Below are 20,587 nucleotides of genomic sequence, written 5' to 3'. Positions count from 1 at the left end.
GGCACAGCTATGTTGAAATACGATAAATCCAGCAGTCTCGCTTGAGTTGTTCATGGTTCAGGCTTCAGTTCTTTCTAAAAGTAAAATGGGTAGAAAATTTAGCCAGAAGGGCTCCCTGCTGCCCTTCTTCTTAAATTTCCCCTACAAGAACACCTTTTCTAACTCAAGGGTGGGGGCAGAACAGGCATTTTTTCACCATGCCCTGTGGACCTCGGCTTCTGGAATTCTTCACCTTGCTCCCCATGGGCGGATAGGTCCCTGCAGTCCAGGAAGGTTCCCCCACATCCCTTCTGAATTTTCTTCTGAATTTAGTTGATTCTGAAAGAGCCTAGCAGGCCTGATTTGAGGGCTCCTATGTGCTAGGCAAGGCCTTCTAGGCCCTCTGTGGAGTGTGCTGAGCCACCAGCGCTATGCTGCCCAATGCCTGGTCCTAGCTCCAGTGCAAGCTGTGTTTCCAAGGCTGCTCCATGCTCGCTTTTCTCCCTGGAATCCCTGTTGCTAGATCTGCCTTTGCACGGAAGCCCAGCCCTTGCCCCCTTGGCTCTCTGGCCTGCTTGCCAAGGAGCCTGGAAGTCTGGCTGGAGCAGACAGGCATGCGCTTGTTTTCTGTGCCCCCAGGCCTCCTTAAAATGCATGGGACTGTGGGTCAGGAGGCTGGGGGAGGCTCTGGAACCCCAGATGTGATCCCCAGTACTGCATATGGTTTCCCAAGCATTACCAAGAGTGACCTTGAACACTGAGAACCTTGGAATTTGGTTCTCTGCTCCCACCAAATTGAAACAGAAAACAAAACTGCTAACCTGGGATTTTTGGTATGGAGAGATCTGAACAGCACAGGTGATGGCTCTGTGCCCCTTCCCCCTGTTTGGGGCAATAGGCCTTTCTGAATCAAGAATAATCTTTTTTACCAAGGGGGGAAGCTCTTGACTTTGTATCCCAGAATTGTGCTGCAGCCTGTACGTAATGCCCATCTCTCCACCTCATTTCTCTCTTCCACAAGTGAGAGAAACCAGACTTGCCCAAGGATGTCCAGCTTGTTGGTGGTCACTCCCCCTCCTGTACCCTACCTCGCCTCATTATGGGTCCATAACACCTACCTCCCTGGTGCCCAGTTTCTTTTGTCTATGTAGCAGGGAGAATTCTTGCCCCGCATGGCCACATGCTAAAGCCTGAGACTGGCCAGACTGCTTTCACTCCTCCTGCCACTGCTATTATTAACATTCAAGGTCATTAGCATGGGGTGGGGAGTACAGACTCCTGCTCCCTCAGTGGTGGGAAGCAGCTGTTTCTTGCTTCCCATGAGCCTCCTAGACATTGGCAGGGGGTAGGGGTGGAGATGGAGTAGTGAGGGTCATGGGAAGGGGAAGCAGGAGTTCTGGAAAGGACTGGGCAGAGTTATCCTCCTGCAAGGGTGTTCCTGGCCTGCCCTTTCCTCAGGGTTGCCCCAAGAGGTCAGAGGAAGTACAGAGGGGAAGACTGAGCTCCATGTCCGTCAGATTAGCAGCCTAATTTTGACTTAGGGGACCCTCCGCCTATCTCCCACCCTGCCAGAGTCAGCTGTTATCCATTCCTCGTTCCTCTTACACACTTGTTCTTTCAATGAATAGTAAAGGCGCCTGCTAGGCACCATGGCAGACTCTGGAAAAGCTTTGACTGGAACGAAGGATTTTTGAACTCTGAGCTCCAGGATGTGGCCCTGACCCAGACATGGGGGCACACAGTCAGTCCTGCTCCTGCTCGTGCAGTACTCTATCCAGTTGCTATAGTGTACCCCCAAGAGCACTCCCACCCCCAGAAAGGTAAGGCTGAGTCGCTCAGCCACGGAGCTGGGCCTATCCTCAGACACTGACCAGGGTAGCTGACTGGATGGTAGTCTAGCCTTGTGCAGACACCCCAGATCACTGAACTCTGCAGCTCCCTGCTTACATCCTGAAACCTCCTGGAGTGATGAGCAGAGGTTATTTTGTGACTGGTATGCTTCGAGGGGGGCTGAATAAAACTTTGGACTAAACAAACTTCCTGAAAAACCCTCCAATTCTCCTGCAAGTCTGTCCACTCCACTGAGCAGGCACAGTGTGGTATGTATGTCAGACACAGCCTTGCTGGACTTGGGGATCCCCTTTCTTCAGCTACCCTCTGGTGCCATTACTAGTGAGTTTCAGAGGGAAGGCCTTGTGCAAAAGTTAATGTAGCAAGGCCAGAATGATAATGCAGTGGTAGGGTGTTTGCCTTGCATGCAGCTGATCCAGGACGGACCTTGGTTTGATCCCCGGTGTCCCATATGGCCCCACCGTGTCCTGTGGACCTCAGCTTCCGGAATCTTCCACCTTACGTCCCATGGGTGGATAGGTCCCTGCAGTCCAGGATGGTTCCCCCCATCTCTTCTGAGTTTTCTCATTAGTTGATTCTGAAAGAGTACAGAACCAGGAGTAACTCCTGAGCGTCAACAGATATGGCCCAAAAACCAAAAAAATAAAAAATTAATGTAGGGCCCTCAGCTTATCTCATCCCCACCCACAACCCAGTCCTGCCCCCCCCCACTAGGTGGCACTGTCCTTTCCAGAGCCTGTCATCCTGTGGAAACCCTCCCCCACTTGTTGAGAACAATTCCAACACCCACACTTGTGTCTCTTTTTTTTGTTGTTGTTTTTTGGGTCACACCCGGCAGCGCTCAGGGGTTACTCCTAGCTCTATGCGCAGACATTGCCCCCTGCAGACTCGGGGGACCATATGGGATGTCTGGATTCCAACCAACTTCCTTCTGCATGCAAAGCAAACGCCTTACTGCTGTGCTATCTCTCTGGCCCCACACACTTGTGTCTTAACAATAGCAGCTATAAAAGTCTAAGCTATGTTCAGTAAGTGCTGGATATTCAATTTGGATTCATCTCCTTTCATGGTTCCAGTCAATACTAGTACCTTCCTTTTACAGATAATAAAGATCTTCAAGCAGCCCAAGACCAAAGTCCAACCCCAGTCTGGCCTCTACTTAGATTTCCTTTTTCATTGTTGAGTGGCTGACAAAAATGAGGGGAAATCTGACAGCTTTTATTGAATGTCGAGTACATGCCAGCTGCTGTCAAAGTATGTCATAACAGCTACCTCCTGAGATAGGTAGAGGATTTGCTCTGGAAATCATTTGATTGCTGCTCACAAAGGCAAGAGTAAAAGGAGGATTTGGGAGAGGATTCCTGGGGACTAGGTTAGAATTTAGCAGTGGGAAGTACAGTCTGGGTGCCAGCTGCCATCTCTCCTATGCAAGCTTTTTCTTCCTCTATGTTCAGGTCCTGGTGAGCCAGTCAGTACATTCCTAAATCTATCGACCTCCTGCTTCGTTAAATCTCCCAGACTCCATTTCTTCTGGCAATTGGGGGGTAGTAATCAAAGAAAGAACACATGGCTTGGGCCCTAGTAGGTGCTTACTGGGCTTTAATTGTTCTTCCTAAGTACGTTAATGTGGAGTCCCAATCTCAATGCCAAAAGAGGATGATTTGTTGCAGGCCTGGCATCACCCCTCTTTCAGCGTTGGAGGTTTGCTAAGGCAGCAGAACTAGCTAACCATGGCCACCAGGCCTAGCCCTACCACAGTAATAAGGCAGGAGCAGACATTTAGGAGGAAAGTGATGTCACTTCAGATGAATTCCAACTCTGACCTCTCTGTCACACCTGACAGTCTCTAGGACACCTGCAGGTAAATCAACCCTTACGAAGGGGTTTCCTGACTGTTCCAGGTGGGCCTGGGAAAATCAGATAGCCTTTATTGTTGTTAAATGATCTGGTTTTTGAATCACTATCATCGGTGCTCAGGAATCACTTCTAATGGGCTGGCGGAGGCGGGGTTCATATAGAGTGGGGGGTGAACCCATGTCAGCTATGTACCAAGCAAGAGTCCTACTACCATACTATTTCTGGCCCCCAGATGACCATTTTTGAATTCTGAAAAGTGTCTGGCACTTTATATATATGTGTGTGTATGTGTATGTATATATACATATATAAAGTATATATATATATTCCTTTTTAGCCTTATGACACCATACAGCATGCAACATGTGACTACATGTTACTATCCCCCTTTAATAGAGAACAAGCTCCTTGAAGGTCATCTGGCAGATCAGGCTGGATTTGGGACATGTTTCCAGGTCCCATTTTCATTTTACTCCCCCTCACAAACACACACTCACTGCCTCACACAAGAAGGCAAACTGGATTTTGTTTTTGCTGAAATATACATTGCAAAGGGTAAAATTGGGTTTTAGTCTTTTATTTTTAACAAAGTAAGATTATTTTTATTAAGCAAAACTTGCTTAGAATGATGTGAGAGGAGAGAAAGAAGGGAAATAAGTTCAAGAGAGACATGGGCTTCTCCAGAGTGGAAGCAGCAAGCAAGGAAATAAGCAAGTGAGATATGTGCTCAAGGGAGAACACAGGCTTGTAGAACAAACTGGGTCTTAGTCATTTTGTTCCCAGTTTGTCCCAAGCACCTAGACAGAACCAGGACATAGTAAATCTCAAAAGATGGTGGCACAAAAAAAAAAAAAAAAAAAAAGATGGTGGCACAGCCTTGGCTTTGCCTCTGTTGCAGATGTGGTTCCCACAGTCAGCAGCAAGGGCAGCCCTGCAAAGTGGGCCACTAAACCATGTTGGGGTGATCCTATGGATGCACCTTTGTTTCCTACTCAACTCCCAGTCTGCTTTAGTGGGGGACATTAGGAAGAGCCCCTCTGTGAGAAAGGAAGTACAAGCCTAGAACTGTTTTGTGCATTTGACTGAAGGTGTCCCACGGGGAGAAGGTCAAGGGTGAGTTCCCTCTCACTGGAAAATCCACTTGTTGGCATTAGGAACCTGAATGCCCAGGTCCTATAATGCTAGAGAAAAGAAGGCGAATTCACCAGGTTTCCAGCCCAGGGGTCTTTGTTTGCCACATCTAGAATCTCTAGCTCGGACACTCTCTGCACGGTCTTTCCCTGTTTCCCCCATCTTTCCCTGTTTTCACCTATTTTTCCCTGTTTCCCCCTGTCCTCCCCTCTTTCCATCCTTCCTTGTTTCCCCTATCCTTCATTTTTTCCTATCCTTCCCTGTTTTCTCTATCCTGCCCTGTTTCCCCTGCCTTCTCCTGTCCCCAGTCCTAGCATTGTGGCCTTGGAAGAGTCCAGTGGAGTCCCTCTTCCTTGCAGCTGTATGCCCTTAGACACATGATTTTATACCCCAAGTTTCTTTTTCTTGTATTCTGAGAGACTGAACCATAGTAGATATCATTAGATTTGTATTCGGTTTTTATGCCTTCCCACTGGTGTTAGAGGTTTCCATGGTTACACCCCAAGGTGGTCAGGAGGTCATGCGATGCTGGGACTGAACCCAGCTCTGTACTCCAAGCCTTTAGACCAGGGGTCTCAAACTTGCAGTCCGTGGGGCGTTTGCGGCCCTCTGTACAACATTTTGTGGCCCACGGCCGGCCTTCAAATATCGCAGTATTCGCGATTTTTCGCTTACCGAATAATCACAATAAAAATCGCATTAGTAAGAAAAAAGTCGCATTAAACATTCACATACCCCGAGCAGTTCCATTCGGGGTATGCAAATGTTTAATGCGATTTTTTTCTTACTAATGCGATTTTTTATTGCGAATATTCGGTAAGCGAAATTCCTTATGCGGCCTCACCCCGACTTTGCCTCCTGCGGCCCCCCAGGTAAATTGAGTTTGAGACCCCTGCTTTAGATTATCTCCCTGGGCTCCATATCATTAGATTTTAGTGTTTCTTCTCCATTCTCACTCCTTGCATCCCAGCACCAGCCTGTCTCCTCTGTTCCCTGCTGACGTAACAGAAAGCCCAGAGGCCGCAGCTCTCAAAAACTCCCCAAGGAACCTGCAGGGACTGACAGGAGCCATTCCTCATTGCCATGTGATAGGCTGCCCCCTCGGGGCTAGAGCGAGGATCAATGTATGATGCTTGTGGAAAAGAGGATCTTGGCACAGTAAGACTGAGCGGCAGGTGGGGAGCTGCTTTAGGTACTCCTGCTCCAAAGTCCTTCATCACAATAGATGCTGACAGCCTAGGTTTGGGGAGCCTGGTGGAGGGACCAAGTCTCAGTATGGAATCTCTGCTTGGTCCAGGAGACCAAACCAGGTTCCCTGGAGTCAAGTAGACTTTGGGCTCCAGCAGGAGAGCCTCACCCTGGGATCTCTTCCTTTTCAGCTCCACACACAGAATCTAACTGGAATGAAGTGGAGTGTCATTTCAGTCAAACTAGAACTTACCCTTCCGTAATAGGAAGGGACTTGGAATGCGGTGACTAGGTGGAGTTCCAGGCCTCATTATAGTGTTGAGGCACATTCTCCTTTCTGAGAGTAGGGTCCAATGTTGGGAGACATTTTCAGAGGAAGTGAGGCTGTGATGTTAGCTGGGAGTCTGTGAACACCATCGCTGGGACGCGTTACCTGGTTGGTTCTGGGTGCAGCTGAGCCCACTGAGCCTGTGATCTCTTCAAGGGGAGTGTGGCTTAGTCATTGCTGCGCCCTGCTGCTTGGCACGGTGCTTAGTTCAGAGACGGATCCCCAGTAGATGGTGGCTGGATGGTTGAGTAACTGAATAAACAAACAGGAATTTTGCTTCTTTCGCAACAGGTTCACCTCCTTTCCCAGGCTTTGCAGCCCATTTAGCACCTGGTTCTTTTCTGTCCAGAAAACGGGATGGTCTCCTGACAACAGGCAGGGAAGAAAGATTCTAAATGAGGAGTCAGGAGGAGAGATCGGGGATTCAATCATTTTAGTTGCTCTGTCACTCCTGGGAAATCACTGATGCTTTCTGAGTTTCAGTCTGTACTTCTCTGAAATGAATAGTTCTCTGTAAATGGGCTTCAAGGACATCTTAACCCTCAATTTCTCTGCCCTTTCTTCCCCAGACAACCTTGCTGCTTAATTATAATGGACTGCCAAACTGTAAAAACCAGTTCACATGGAAATCCAATCATTATGCTGCTTCTTTCTTTTTTGTTTTGGGGCCACACCCAGCAGTGCACAGGGATCACTTCTGATGGGGTTTGGGGGACCATATATGGGGCGCCAAGGATCACACCCAAATTAGCTGCGTGCAAGGCAAGGTCTCCTGTCCATTGTGCTACCTCCCTGGCCTCCAAATGTCTTCCTTCTAAAAACAAATAAGTAAATTGACCATCGTCTCTGACATTGCACTGCCTCTCCTAAGCAGTGGCAGGCAGCTGGCTGACAGCTGCTCCTCCAGACGCTGCTCACCATGCTTGCTCCTAGCTGCAGATCTTCAGTGCTACCCCTCCTCTCTCAGTGGGCTGACGCACAGCTCACTTTTGTACCTACCTGATCCCTGGCAACATTTTTATCTTGTTAGACTAGGAAGAGTAAATAAAACTTTAAAGGGCAGAAGCCAGGATACAGGCTGGGGGGCAGTTCTGGGGGGTGCCTCTCTTATTCAGCTGGGTTTAGGGGCCAGAGACTGGAGTCAGTGACTCTAAAACCGGCCAATGTCCTTAGGACCTGGGGCAGGTGTCGGCAACCTGCGGCTCCGGAGCCGCATGCGGCTCTTTTGAAGGCTTGCCGCGGCTCCGGAGCCGATGTCAGAAAAAAAAAATACTGCTTTAATCTCAGCTCCGCTTCTCTCCGCTATATCTATAGCAGTGAGGCGGAGCTGAGGAGCGGAGCCAATGGAGGCAGCCGTACCTGGTGACGTATATAGCATTAAGGTAAGAAACAATATATGCAGTGTTATATTTGTTTTAAATGTTGCAATGGTTTTGCGGCTCCCAGTTTCCTTCGGAAACGGGTCCAAGTGGCTCTTTATGTCTGAAAGGTTGCAGACCCCTGACCTGGGGTATTCCTTCCCAAGCTGTTGAGTCCTTTTCTGAGAAATATATGCCCCCTCCCAGCACTCCTTTTTCAGATCTGTGGTGTGTGTGTGTGTGTGTGTGTATGTGTGATCTGTGGTGTGTGTGTGTGTGTGTGGGGTGGCCTCCTGGCAGAGTTAGGGAATCTGTTTTCCATGGTGGGCAGTGGTGACAATTCCACTGTCATTAGTGCAGCTCTCAGTTCTCAGCCTCTACCTGTGTCTCTGACAATGACAGATCAGGACAGGAAATTGGAAAGTCAAAGTGCTCACGGACCTTCTGGGATTCCTGTTGAGGGATCTCTGTTGAACCTGGCAGGTACACGTTCATTTCTCCTCTTATTTTGCTCAGCTTCTTTGCCAACAGGTTCTGTGAAGCTTCCCCTGCACCCTGGTCATCCCTAACTCCTGAACTTGTGTCCCAGTTTAGGGCTAGATTGTCTTGCTCAGTTTCTGAGTCACTGGTATCAGTGCTGCCTTTCTAAACCTGGCACCTTATCAGCTCTGTCTCTCTACCATACCCTTATGGTTTGGGCACTTCCATTAAATATGTTACTTAGATCTAGATCGCTGAGTTTGTGGTGTGGTCCACTGCTCTGATTTCTCCCCACCCCCAACCCCCACCCCCATCTATAAAGTATCTTGGGCCATGGATGTAGCTCAGCAGTAGATTATTTGGATTCAACTCCTGGATCTGGGAAACAAAAAACTAAAGCACCTGTATGTATGTATGTATGTATGTATGTATGTATGTATGTATGTTTGTTTGTTTGTATTGTTTCTGTGGCACTCAGTGGTTACTCCTGGCTCTGCACTCAGAAATCATTCCTGGCAGGCTCGGGGGACCATATGGGATGCTGTGGATCAAACCCAGGTTGGTCACATACAAGGCAAATGCCATACCTGCTGTGCAATTGCTCTGGCCCCTGCTCCTTTATTTTTGTTCACCAGCCATCCCTTACTCTCTACTACTGTGCTTGCTGTGCTCAGCTCCCTGCTTTTTTTTTTTTTTTGGTTTTTGGGCCACACCCGGCAGTGCTCAGGGGTTACTCCTGGCTGTCTGCTCAGAAATAGCTCCTGGCAGGCACGGGGGACCATATGGGACACCGGGATTCGAACCAACCACCTTTGGTCCTGGATTGGCTGCTTGCAAGGCAAACGCCACTGTGCTATCTCTCCGGGCCCAGCTCCCTGCTTTTTCCTCTTCTTATGCACTCTGATCTCTGTGACTTCCTCTCCCTGTGACCTCAGACACCTCTAACACATTTGAACTCTTTACACTCATTTTCAGAGACTTAACTCCCTCCCATCTGTCCTCTCCTCCACTCCCTCCTCCATCTCTTCCTCCTTTTCTTCTCTTTCTCCTTCATCTTTTCCTTCTCCCTCTCCTACTTCTCCTCTTCCTCTTCTTCCTATCCTCTTCCATCTCTTTCTTTGGGACACACTGGCAGTACTTGGGGGTTATTCCCAGCTTATGGTTGAGGATTGTTCCTGTGAGTACCAGGGATCAAACTGTAGCTTTCTAAATGCAAAGCATATATACTCAGCTTGTTGAGCTAGCTTTCTGGCCCCAATTTTTATTTTTCAAGGATCTTTCCACTCTCCAAACCCCCCAATATAGAAGTAATCTGTTAAATAATCTAACATTTCCTGAGCAATTACTACATAGTTAGCACTACATCACTGCTGAAATCACTAGACTTTATTCCTGATGGTAATTCTGCAAGAAAGGTGTCACCTCTTTCCTTTCCCAGGGAAGAAACTGAGATTCAGAGAGAAGAAATATTCTCTCCAAGTTCTCACTGCTCCCAAGTGGCAGATGTGAAATTCAAACCAGGCCTTTCAAATTCTAGCTTGTACTGCTTTATACAGGATCATCCCAGGAAGCTTGGGAAATTGAGAAAAGCATAGAGAGAACAATAAGATTCTGCAAGAGCAGAGAGAACTACTAACCTTTGGGTTCATTCTCCTTATTCTTTTATGCACACATGCGTGAATACACCTTTTCGTTAACTTCATTGGGAACATGCTGTGTATTGTGTTTTTTGCTTTGTGTTTTTTTCCTACCCAAACAGGAGCATTTTCCTTTACCTGTCATCAACATTGCACTATACCATCATATAGTTCAGTCCCAAATATGGTTCATGGAGTTCATTAATCACAGGCAGTCAGAGGGGAAAGGTCAATATAAGCTTTTTGTTGTGTTTTGGTTTTGACTTTTGAGCCACACTTAGTGGTTCTCAGAGCTTACTCCTGGCTCTGTGCTTAGGAGACCATCTGGGATGTCCAGGATCAAACCTGGAATGACTATGTGTAAGGCAAGCACCCTCACTGCTGTGCTATCACCCCAGCCCATCAGTGTAGTGTTTGAAGGGAAAGGAACAGTGGTTCCTTTATTTCTGCCTTGGAAGTGAGTGGTCGGAACCAGTCTGACCAGGGTATGAGGCTCTAACCCTGAGGCGGAGAGATCAGAGAGGGGAGAAAGCTTGGAGCTATGGAATTGCCTTTGAGGACTTCACTCGTGCTTTATGTCTGACTCCCACATGCAGGAGCAGGCCAGCTTGTGTTTGAAGTGAGAGCTTAATACCAAGTGCCTTTTACACAGGCTCTACCAAAGACGGGGCTTTCTGGAAGAAGATGTACAATACCCCCTTATCAAGCTCCTTATAATCCTGGGAGTGAGTCACATAGTCATGGCAGAGAGGAGCAGAGAGAAGGGGTTTAGGAAGGGTAAGAAACTGGCTAGAAACAGAAGATAATTAACATAGGTAGGGTTGGGAACAAAGACAGTGATGGGACAGAGATCTTATGCTTAGACCACTTAGGATGCTTTGGGACAACAGCATGAGACACCTGCTTGTTATTTGAAAGGGGTAGAGAATCCAAATGGCTCCCATGACTGATACAGACATAGCCTTAGAACATTGGCATGTACTTTTAGGAACCAGCATGTACTTTTAGGAACCAGGGCCTGAACCATAAAGTCTTGGGTTCATCCCCAAACCCTGGCTGATCCCTGAAGAAAAAGACGAGAGTAAGTCCTGAACATTGTGTTGTCCAAAAAGGAAAACTGTATCAGGCAGGAAAATCTTGAATATCTCTGAGATGTTGCTAGAATCACATGGATAAAAGCTGTGAAAGAGTGAATGCACAGAGTGGGTTCATGTAAAGGGGACCTGGAAAATCCTGCCCAAAACATTTCTGCAAGGGTTGGGGACATGTCTCCAGTTTAGGGCTCATGTGAAACTCATTTCTTGGTTTGGTGGGTTCTCTTCATCCTCTGAATGGGAGGGTGAGTCCCAATAGAGAAACTTGTTCAAAGTGGTGAGAAATCTGAGACATGAGGCATTTTAAGAGCCACTAACGCATTCCATTCATGATTTGTTTATAGTTTTGGGTCATACCCAGCAGTGCTTAGGTTACTCTAGGCTTTGCATTCGGAAATCACTTCTGACACGAATCTGGAACCATATGTGATTCTAGGAGTTGAATCCAGATTGGCTCAAACCAGGTCTCATGCATGCATTCTCTTGACCACGTCACTAGCTAGCAGATCCACCTTAGTTTCTGAGCTTCTGTCTCCTTATCTGTTGCTTCTTTCTGCCCACAGAAGACCCTTTGGATAGTCTGGAGGAGAGGACAGAACCTAAAGTGATTTTGAAACCTAAAGTCCTTGGGGGCCAGAGCAGTAGTATAGTTGGTTAGGGTGCTTGCCTGGTAGTCACCCTGGATTCGATCTCTGGCACCATGTGTGTTTCTGGCATCATGTGAGCCCTCCAGGAGTAATTTCTGAGTACATCTATGTGTAACTCAGAAATTAACAAAAGACCAAAAAAGTCTAGAACCCTGTTTAAATTAGATCAGGAAGGGGAGGGGCTGGAGCAATAGTGATAGTGATAGCCAGTCAAGCATTTGATTTGTATGCAATTTAAAACCTGGCACCCCTTTATGGTCTCCCGAGCTCTGCTGGGAGTAATTCCTGAGAGCAGAATCAGAAGTAACCCTGAGGATTGCTAGGTGCAGACCCAAAACTAGATAAAAAGCAAACAGATCAGCAAGTAGTCATGACTCAATTCCCTCGATTTTCCAAGTCAGAAAAACCAAGGCCACGAAACCACATGGTGTCCACTGGCACTCTGACCCAGTCACATAACTGGGATTCTGGCTCCCCAGCCCTTGTTCAGCCAGGTGCTCTTCTCTTTACCTTTCTCTCTCCCCAAATTGCTGTGCTGCATGTAAAGCCTGAGCTCATTCATTTCATGGCTATCTTGCCACTGCCTGGAGAGAGCATCTCAGCTTGCTTACTTGCCTTTCCCCCAGATGGAAAGACTTTGGTGCTCACATCCCTAAGATCACCCCGTTCTTTTGTCCGGATCCTCTGACATCAACCCTCTTATGCAGCTAAGACTGAGCCCTGCTCCCTGCAGTCAGGGATAAAATCTTGCTGATAAGTCACCAAGCTATGGAAACCACAGGCCTTTGTGCTTGGAGTATTTGTTGAGACCAGGTGAAGGGCTGTGAGAACTGGAAGTGTTTCCCCAGCGGCTCTAAGGCGGAGACTGATCACGGGTGTGGCAGGGGACTGGGACTGAAGAGGGCCATGTGATTCACCAGGCTCTGAACTATCTATCTGTCCCACCCTTGCTCCAGAGCTGGGACCTCTAGCTGAGCCAGAATCAGGAAGGGCCAAGACTGCCAAGCGTGTGAGCTGCAGGCTAGAACCTGGTGAAGTAGAGTGGCCAAGGTACCTACAGAGACAGCGGCCTGGCTACCTACCCCAAAGTGCTGTTTCACTCAGGATGGTCACAAAAGGCAGTGAGAGGCCCCGCCTCTTGTTCTGTGCCTCACTGGGGTTGTCCCAGTTCTAGAGCCGAGAAAGTTCGGATTGGAATGACAAGAGGTTCCCTGCAAGCTGTTTTACTTGGGCTTCATGAGAAGACAGGATTGGGGCTACATTCGCCAGCACTGAGGAAACCCCTGTCTGTTCTACCACCCACATCATGAGACCTAGGTTGTTCCCATCTTTTTCTCCCACCACTTACAGACCCTCTGGCCTACTGAACCCCAGAATAATGATACAAATAGATCCTCTGCCTCCTCTCCATTTCCACTGATGAGAATTTTGTTTTCTTTTTTTTGGTTTTTGGGCCACACCCAGAGATTCTCAGAGCTTACTCCCCACTCTGCATTCAAGAGTGACTCATTGGGGTTGGAGAGATAGCACAGCTGTAGGGCAATTGCCTTGTCCTCGGCCAACCCCAGACGGGTTCCTGGCATCCCGTATGGAGCCTACCAGGAGCGACTTCTGAATGCAGAGCCAGGAGTGCCGCTGGGTGTGACCCAAAACCAAAAGAAAAAAGATGACTTCTGGTGGGGCTCTGGATGCCAGGAATGGAACTTGGGTTGGCTTCCTGCAAGGAAAGACCCTACCTGTTGTGCTCTCACTTCAGACTTGAGTATTTTCTTATTAGCCTAATATGATCAGGCACCTAAAATGGACCTGAGGAGATAGGCTCATTAATTTTTGGTAGGTGGGTTTAAATGGTACTTGGGCCCACAGAGACTGTTCATCAACCTGAGTACAGACTTTGCATGCTAATGACTGGGGGTGATTCCCCCACATCACATGATTCCTTGAACATCTCTGGGTGTAGTGCCATCTTACCGGGGGGTGGGGCTTCCCTCTCCCAGAGAACTGCTAGGGGATAGGGCCAGGGAGGTGGATCTGTGTTAGGAAATTTGCCTTGCAACTATGAAGCTCTGAGTTGGATCCCCAGCACCTCACAAACCCCTGAGTAAGAGCTTGGTGAAGCCCCCAAACAAAACAAAACAAAACAAAAGTGAGTGCCCATGTGGTCTTACATGTTGGGGGCTCTGGCTTTCATTCAAGGCACTGGGGTGAGGAGTGGAGGGAAACAGTGGGAACTGATTGTTCTTTTCCTGGCTTCTTTCCCTTTATTTTCCCCATCCCTCCTTTCTGCTATTTTCCTCCTATTTCTAGCCCTTTTTGCCTTTTTTGTTTTCATTTCTCAGGTGCATGAAATTAAGTGAATTAAAATCCAGGATTATGACACATATTATTCATTATTTTGTATCTGTCCCTCTTTTGCTGGGCATCAGCACCAAGTAATCCAGTCTAAAGCAGGAGAGCCACAGGTATTAAGCAAGAAGACAGGAAAGACATAAAAGAGAAAAGCATGGGGGTTAGTGAGCTCACAGCCTTGTGACAGAGAGAGCCCTGATTCTCCATCACATTCCAGAGTTATTCTTCAACCAACAATAATAGGAAGAGCAAATGTTGACAGATATTTGCCTAGTTATGCTAATCTCACCAGGCTAAACATATCAAAGGGGACTAATGACTAATAGTGCAGAAGTCTCTAAAGTGCATTTATCTCAAAGGAGTCTTCTCTGTGAGAGGTAGCAGAGATAAAAGTGGCTACAGGACCCTTGCCAAGAGAGCTTTCCCCTGTGCTGCCAGCTTTCTCGGAATAAAGGCCCCCTACACCCCTCCTCAGTCTGCCTACCTAATCTTTTAAACTAAGCATATCTATTTCAATAAGTGCATGCATGTCTGACATTTTTAATACGTTATTTCTGTATTTTATTTTTAAAAATAGGAGCCACACTCAGTAGTGCTGAAGGAACCCGATGCTTGGCCTAAGGTTCTCATGTCTGGGAGATTATCCTAAGTGTTTTTGTTTGTTTTTTGGCCATACCTGGTTGTCCTCAAGGGTATCTCCCAACTCTGTGCTCAGGGAACAGTCTTGGTATTTCTTGGAGGACTATATGGAATTATGGGCCATCTAACCCAGGTTGGCCATATGTAAGGTAAATTCTACCCATTGTATTATTGCTTTGTTCCCAATATTAAGGGTTTTTTTGTGTGTGGGGGGGCACACCTGGCGGCACTCAGGTTAACTCTTGGCTCTGTGCTCAGAAACTGCTCCTGGCAGGCTTGGAGGACCATATGGGATGCCAGGAATCAAACCCCGGTCCGTCCTGGGATGTTTGTGCAAGGCAAACGCACTCCCGCTGTGTTATTCCCCAGCCCCCAATTTTAAGTTTTTAAGTTAAATATACACGTTAAGATTTCTAGACTTGGCCTTCCTGGGAGCCGGGAGTCTAGCAGGAGGAGGTTTGGCAGGCCCCCGCCATGCCGGAGGCCTGCTTGGCCAGGCCTAGGGCGGGTGCGGGACTTGGGTAACCCCAGCACCCCTCTGCCGCCTTGCTCCAGATCTGCAGGGCTTCCCCGGGCCACATGCCTGGGCAAGCCGGTGAGTTGGGTCCCTTGGTGGAGCTTGAAGGTACCCTAGACCTTCCCCCACTATCCATGCGGCTCCTTAGGGAGGGTCTGGGTGGGGCTCTGAACTTCTGGTCTCCCAGCTTCTTGAAGGATCTCTCCTTCCTGAGAGCCGGGAGTCTAGCAGGAGGAGGTTTGGCTGGCACTGGTAATCTCTGTCCAGTCTACATATTCAAAATCGCGCGGGGGCAATAGCCCCCGCGCGCACAAGAAACATTAATAGTACTCTCACAAGAAACATTAATCGTACTCTCACAAGAAACATTAATAGTACTCTCACAAGAAACATTAATAGTACTCTCACTAGAAACATTAATAGTACTCACTATCATTGAATTATGTTTTTATGTATGCAGAATGTCCATTTTGTACTCTGCCCTTTTGCATACCCCTTCATAAGTTCATATTTCTCTTTAACTTCTTTAACTCCTATCATCATTACTCCTTTTTTACCCTTTCTAACTTAAGTACTGTTGAGTCCTAAGTCACAGACCAAAGTGGTGCCCTAGAGTTAACACCCACCCAACTATTTTAAAAGGCATAAAAAGGACACATATCGGCCGGGCGGTGGCGCAAGAGGTAAGGTGCCTGCCTTGCCTGCGCTAGCCTAGGACGGACCGCGGTTCGATCCCCCGGCGTCCTATATGGTCCCCCAAGCCAGGAGCAACTTCTGAGCGCATAGCCAGGAGTAACCCCTGAGCGTTACTGGGTGTGGCCCAAAAAAAAAAAAACCAAAAAAAAAAAAAAAAAAAAGAAAAAAAAAAAGGACACATATCTTTTCAACATTTTATGGGTGTTTTCTTTGACGGCTATAACTTTTGCTAAATACTTTCTTATACAGTGATGATCCCCCCCATGTTTTTTATCTTCTCTTTGTGAACTGCTCAATATGGAATTTGGTGTAAAAGAATCCCTCAGTTTAATACTTATGTTTGAACCAAGTCATGGGTCTTGTTGGAAATGTTCTTATGCCCCCCATATATCTGATAGCACCACGTGGCTTTATATCTTGTTTGCGTAGGCACACTAACATGGGAAAATAATATACATACCAATAAGTTCTTATCTAATAGAAATGGGAACACACAAATCTTGTAGTGCAATGAGACCTTACACCCTGAACATTGACATAAAGACCTGGCACAGGCCTCAGAAGAATGGGCATTCTCCATTTACCCCTTGATCTACAGAAGACATTTACAAAACATCCAAGGTTGTATATAACATCACCCAGAGGCATTCCTGTACCAGGGACGACCCTACAGCTGCTCTGACATCGATCTACTCAAAAGAGACACCCCTTAACACTGAGAAGACAACAAGAACAATGACCTGCTTACTGGATAGGGCTTGCTGTATTGCCCCTTTATGGTGAGGTTTGTCTATAACATCACCTGGAAGCAATCCTCTACCACGGAAGACCCTACCACTGCTCAGACATCGTCCTGCTCAAAAGAGACTTCCCTTAACAATGAGAAGACTTAACAACAACAACCTGCTTACAGGACAGGGCTTCCTGCATTGCCCTTTCATGGTGAGGTGAAACGAGAAGGCACTCCACATCATGACTTCAATGTAGGACATGCAGATTCCAGAATCTTTAATACAGAAACATGAGACCAACAACAGAGACTGTGTGATAAGTGTGTTGGCGCTACGGACAATGTCTTGGAGCGAACGATAACTTTCCTGAGGCCTAGAGCTGGTCTTATGCCAGGAAACTTCAGGGGTAGGATCTCTTTGTATTTAGGCCAAGGTTATTCCTTTCCATGCCTCTCATATTTTGGTGGGCCTATGCAAACAACAATTGCCACTCTAACACCGTTTTTACTGTGCTCCTTTGACTCTAATCCTTAAAACGCACCCACTTAAAATTTGAGGTTAACTTAAGCTAATATGCATGCACATGGAAATGTAAAAAATACTATGCCTCTAATGTTTAAGGAGTTACGTAAGTTTGATGGCTTTAGATTGCCTTGTGTGCTGTTAAGAAATATTATAATGTGCTACAATCTGGGGACTTGAGGGACAAAGTAATTGCACATGGATTCTGTTTTATTTATCTTAACTTTCTTTGGTGAAAGTTCAAAGTTAAGATATCAGCAAGGGGACTTCTTCTGATAATTATGTTATGGGTGATTGTCCTTCCACTGTAACTTTACCTTATCCTCTTTCTTTGCATCTTTTGTTCTCATAATTCATAATAAAAAATTATATAAAAAAAAAAAGATTTCTAGACTTGGGCCAAGAGGAATTAAGGTCCATAGGGAGTAAGGCACGTGATCTCATTTTGATCCCCAGCACCAAAATGGTCCCCCAAGCACCATCAGAAAAAATCTCTGAGCAGAGACCCAGGAGCCGACCTTGAGCACCATGTGTGCCCCTGTCCCCCACCCCTGCTAAAACTGCTAGATGAGACTAGTAGTGAAGGGGAAGAAGATGAAAAGAAGGAAAAGTCAGGGAAGATGGTACAGGGGGTGCTGCCTGGCTTCTGTGTTTGACTTTGAGCGCTGTGTGAATCTGAGCAGCATTGTTGATCCCCTGGCTCTGGCCTCTGAGCACTGTTTAGTGAGCTCCTCCACCCAAATAAAAGTGTTTGGGAAATATCTCAAAGGGCGGGAGCACATGAGGGCTGGAGCAAGTGCACAGCCTACAGTGGGTAGGGCATTTGCCTTGCATGCAGCGTACCTGGGTTACACCTTCGGCATCCCATATTGCCCCCTGAATGCTGCCAGGTATGGCTCAGGAAAAGTGGGAGGAGGATTAGAGCAATAGCACATTGGTAGGGTGTTTGCATTGCACGTAGCTGCCTTGCATGCAGCTGACCCGGGACAGATCTGGGTTCAATCCCCTGCAGCCAATATAGTCCCCCAAGCCTATGAGGAGCGATTTCTGAGCACAGAGCCAGGAGTAACCCCTGAGCGCCCTCGGGTGTGCCCCCCCCAAAGGCCGGAGCACATGCTTTGCATGTGAGTGGGCATAGGGCACTCAGTTTCAAAGCCTAGCACTTCATGTTCACCCAGAGAAAGCCACAAGCCAGGAATAGCTCCTATACTTGATGGGTGTGTGTCTAAAACAAACAAACAAAACACAAAACAAAGAATGAAAAAGAAGCATTGGGTCTGAGAGATGAACAGGAAAGCATTTGCCTTGCACACTTGGGTTCCATCCTGGCATCATCTATGGTCCCCCTGTACTGCCAGGAGTGACCTCAGCATTGCTAGGTGTGTGGCTCAATACCCCTCCCCAATGAAAAATAAAATGAAAGGGAACACTAATGAAAGGGTTCAGCTGAAGAAAACTTAAGGTTCTGAAATAACAAATAACTATTTCTTGATTAATTACCATATTGATATTTTGAATTTTTTTTTTAGGGGTGAGCACACCAGTGATGCTCAGGGGTACTCCTGGCTGTGCACTCAGAAATCGCTCCTGGCGGGGCTGGAGTGATGATAGCACAGTGGTAAGGCATTTCCCTTGCACGAGACCAACACAGGATGGACCCTGGTTCAAATCCCGGTATCCCATATGGTCCCCTGATCCTGCCAGGAGCAACTTTTGAGCACAGAGCCAAGAGTAATCCCCAAGCACTACCGGGTATGACCCAAAAAACAAAAATAAATAAATTAATTAAAAAAAAAATCTCTCCTGGCTCAGAGAACCATTTGGGACACCGGGGATTGAACTCAGGTTTGTCCTGAGTCAGCTGTGTGCAAGGTAAAAAGCCTTACTGCTGTGCTATCGCTCCAGCCCCTAAATTCTTTTTTTTTTTTTTTTTTATGTAATAAAGATAAAATGTCTGGCACCAAGAAGATGTTAAATATCATAGTTTCTATTATTATTGAGTCTAGGCTTATAAGGTTTGTAACTTAGTAGGCACTTCTTTGTTGACATGTGAATTAAATGAACTTAAGTACTGATTCTTGTGCAAAGATAGGTAAAGTTGTGTTCTGAGAAGCAGCTAGGTCAGAGTATGCAGCAGGATAACATGGCTAGGAAAGTGCTCAGTTCTACTTAGAAATTTGGTGTTACTGAACATAATGTGTGTCCCATCTTCTAGTTTTCACCTCTGTAAACAAGTCAAACAGTGTTCGACACATAATAGACTCTTCCTGCTAGATGTTATCAGGAGCATGGTCTCAGAGTCACAGAGCTTGGATTTCAATCTAGTTGTTTGGATTGCAACCAGGAGACTTTCTTCTCAACTTTGTGCTAAAAGCACTATAGAGTACCTGAGAACAGGAACACACACACACACACACACACACACAAGAAAGTATAAAAACAGTCCCTAGAAAAGGTGGTTGTAGGAATGAATGTGAGTGAATCATATTGGTGGTAGCGGATCACAGATTAGGTCCCAACTTATTAGCAAGAGCTAATGAGTTGGGATTCAGGGATCAATAATTAGAGCCTCCCAGCTTCTAACACTGGAAAAGAGATAGATATTTCCATGATGTTCCTTCCAGCCATCCAGGATTCATTTCTTCTCAGGTGGGAATCAGGCGAACACCACAGCTTTCTCCCACTGTCCTAGTAGGGCCCAAGTGCCTGGCCCGCTGCTAAGCTAAGGTGAAGGTGCTGTTAATGGCCCACAGCAGCCACATCCAAAGGCTTTCTGCGAACTCGTGCTTTATGATCATTTAATTATCTACAAATCATGTGAAATACTTTGAATGAGAATATCATTATTCCCAAACAGAATCATCTCATCTCAGGGGCAGGGGAATGATGCTCAGGGGTTACTCCTGCTTTGCACTCAGAAATCTCCCCTGGCTTGGGGGACCATATGGGGCACAGGGAGATCAAACCGCGGTCCATCCTAGGTAGTGTGCACAAGGCAGACACCTTATGCCCTGTGCCACCACTTTGGCCCCTTGTTTTTCTTTTCTATAGAATGGGGATGTTTTGGCCTCCCAATTCTTACCACAGGCTGTGTTCTTTACACTGACTGTATAGAAAGAGGAGGTACAGTAAATGCACCCCGTATACACCTCAACCCAGGGCCTTTGCCTGGTCTGTATTGTGAATGGGGGGACAAAAAAAAAAAAGAATGGGATGTTTTCCCATTTTCTGGAGTTGTTGAGAGAATGAAAGGAAAAGATGTGTAAGGTGCCATCCTGATTGGAGACCTGGATTTCTGGCCTTTGATGTGCCCCTCCTCCCCAATCTGCCTGTGCTCTGAGCTGGAGAGAGGGGAAAGGAGGTGAATGTGAATGCTGGCTTCTTTATGTTTTTTGGGGGGGGTTTGTTTGTTTGTTTTTGTGTCACACCCAGCGACACTCGGGGATTACTTCTTTTTTTTTTTTTTTTTGATTTTTTGGGCCACACCGGCATTGCTCAGGGTTACTCCTGACTGTCTGCTCAGAAATAGCTCCTGGCCGGCACAGGGGACCATATGGGACACTGGGATTCGAACCAACCACCT

At 46.9% G+C, this 20,587-nt stretch overlaps 1 non-coding gene across 1 annotated transcript; it reads left to right on the top strand.

Moving 5' to 3' along the window:
* Positions 1 to 20,069: 20,069 nt before the first annotated feature.
* Positions 20,070 to 20,202, top strand: LOC126005070 (small nucleolar RNA SNORA51). The gene has a single exon (XR_007494251.1). It is a non-coding gene; the product is annotated as a small nucleolar RNA SNORA51 (small nucleolar RNA).
* Positions 20,203 to 20,587: the final 385 nt, after the last annotated feature.

The sequence above is a fragment of the Suncus etruscus genome, chromosome 3 (genome assembly GCF_024139225.1).
Source record: "Suncus etruscus isolate mSunEtr1 chromosome 3, mSunEtr1.pri.cur, whole genome shotgun sequence".
NCBI lineage: Eukaryota > Metazoa > Chordata > Mammalia > Eulipotyphla > Soricidae > Suncus > Suncus etruscus.
Note: the sequence above shows the minus strand (reverse complement) of the source record. Positions and strands in the feature narration are given on the sequence as shown.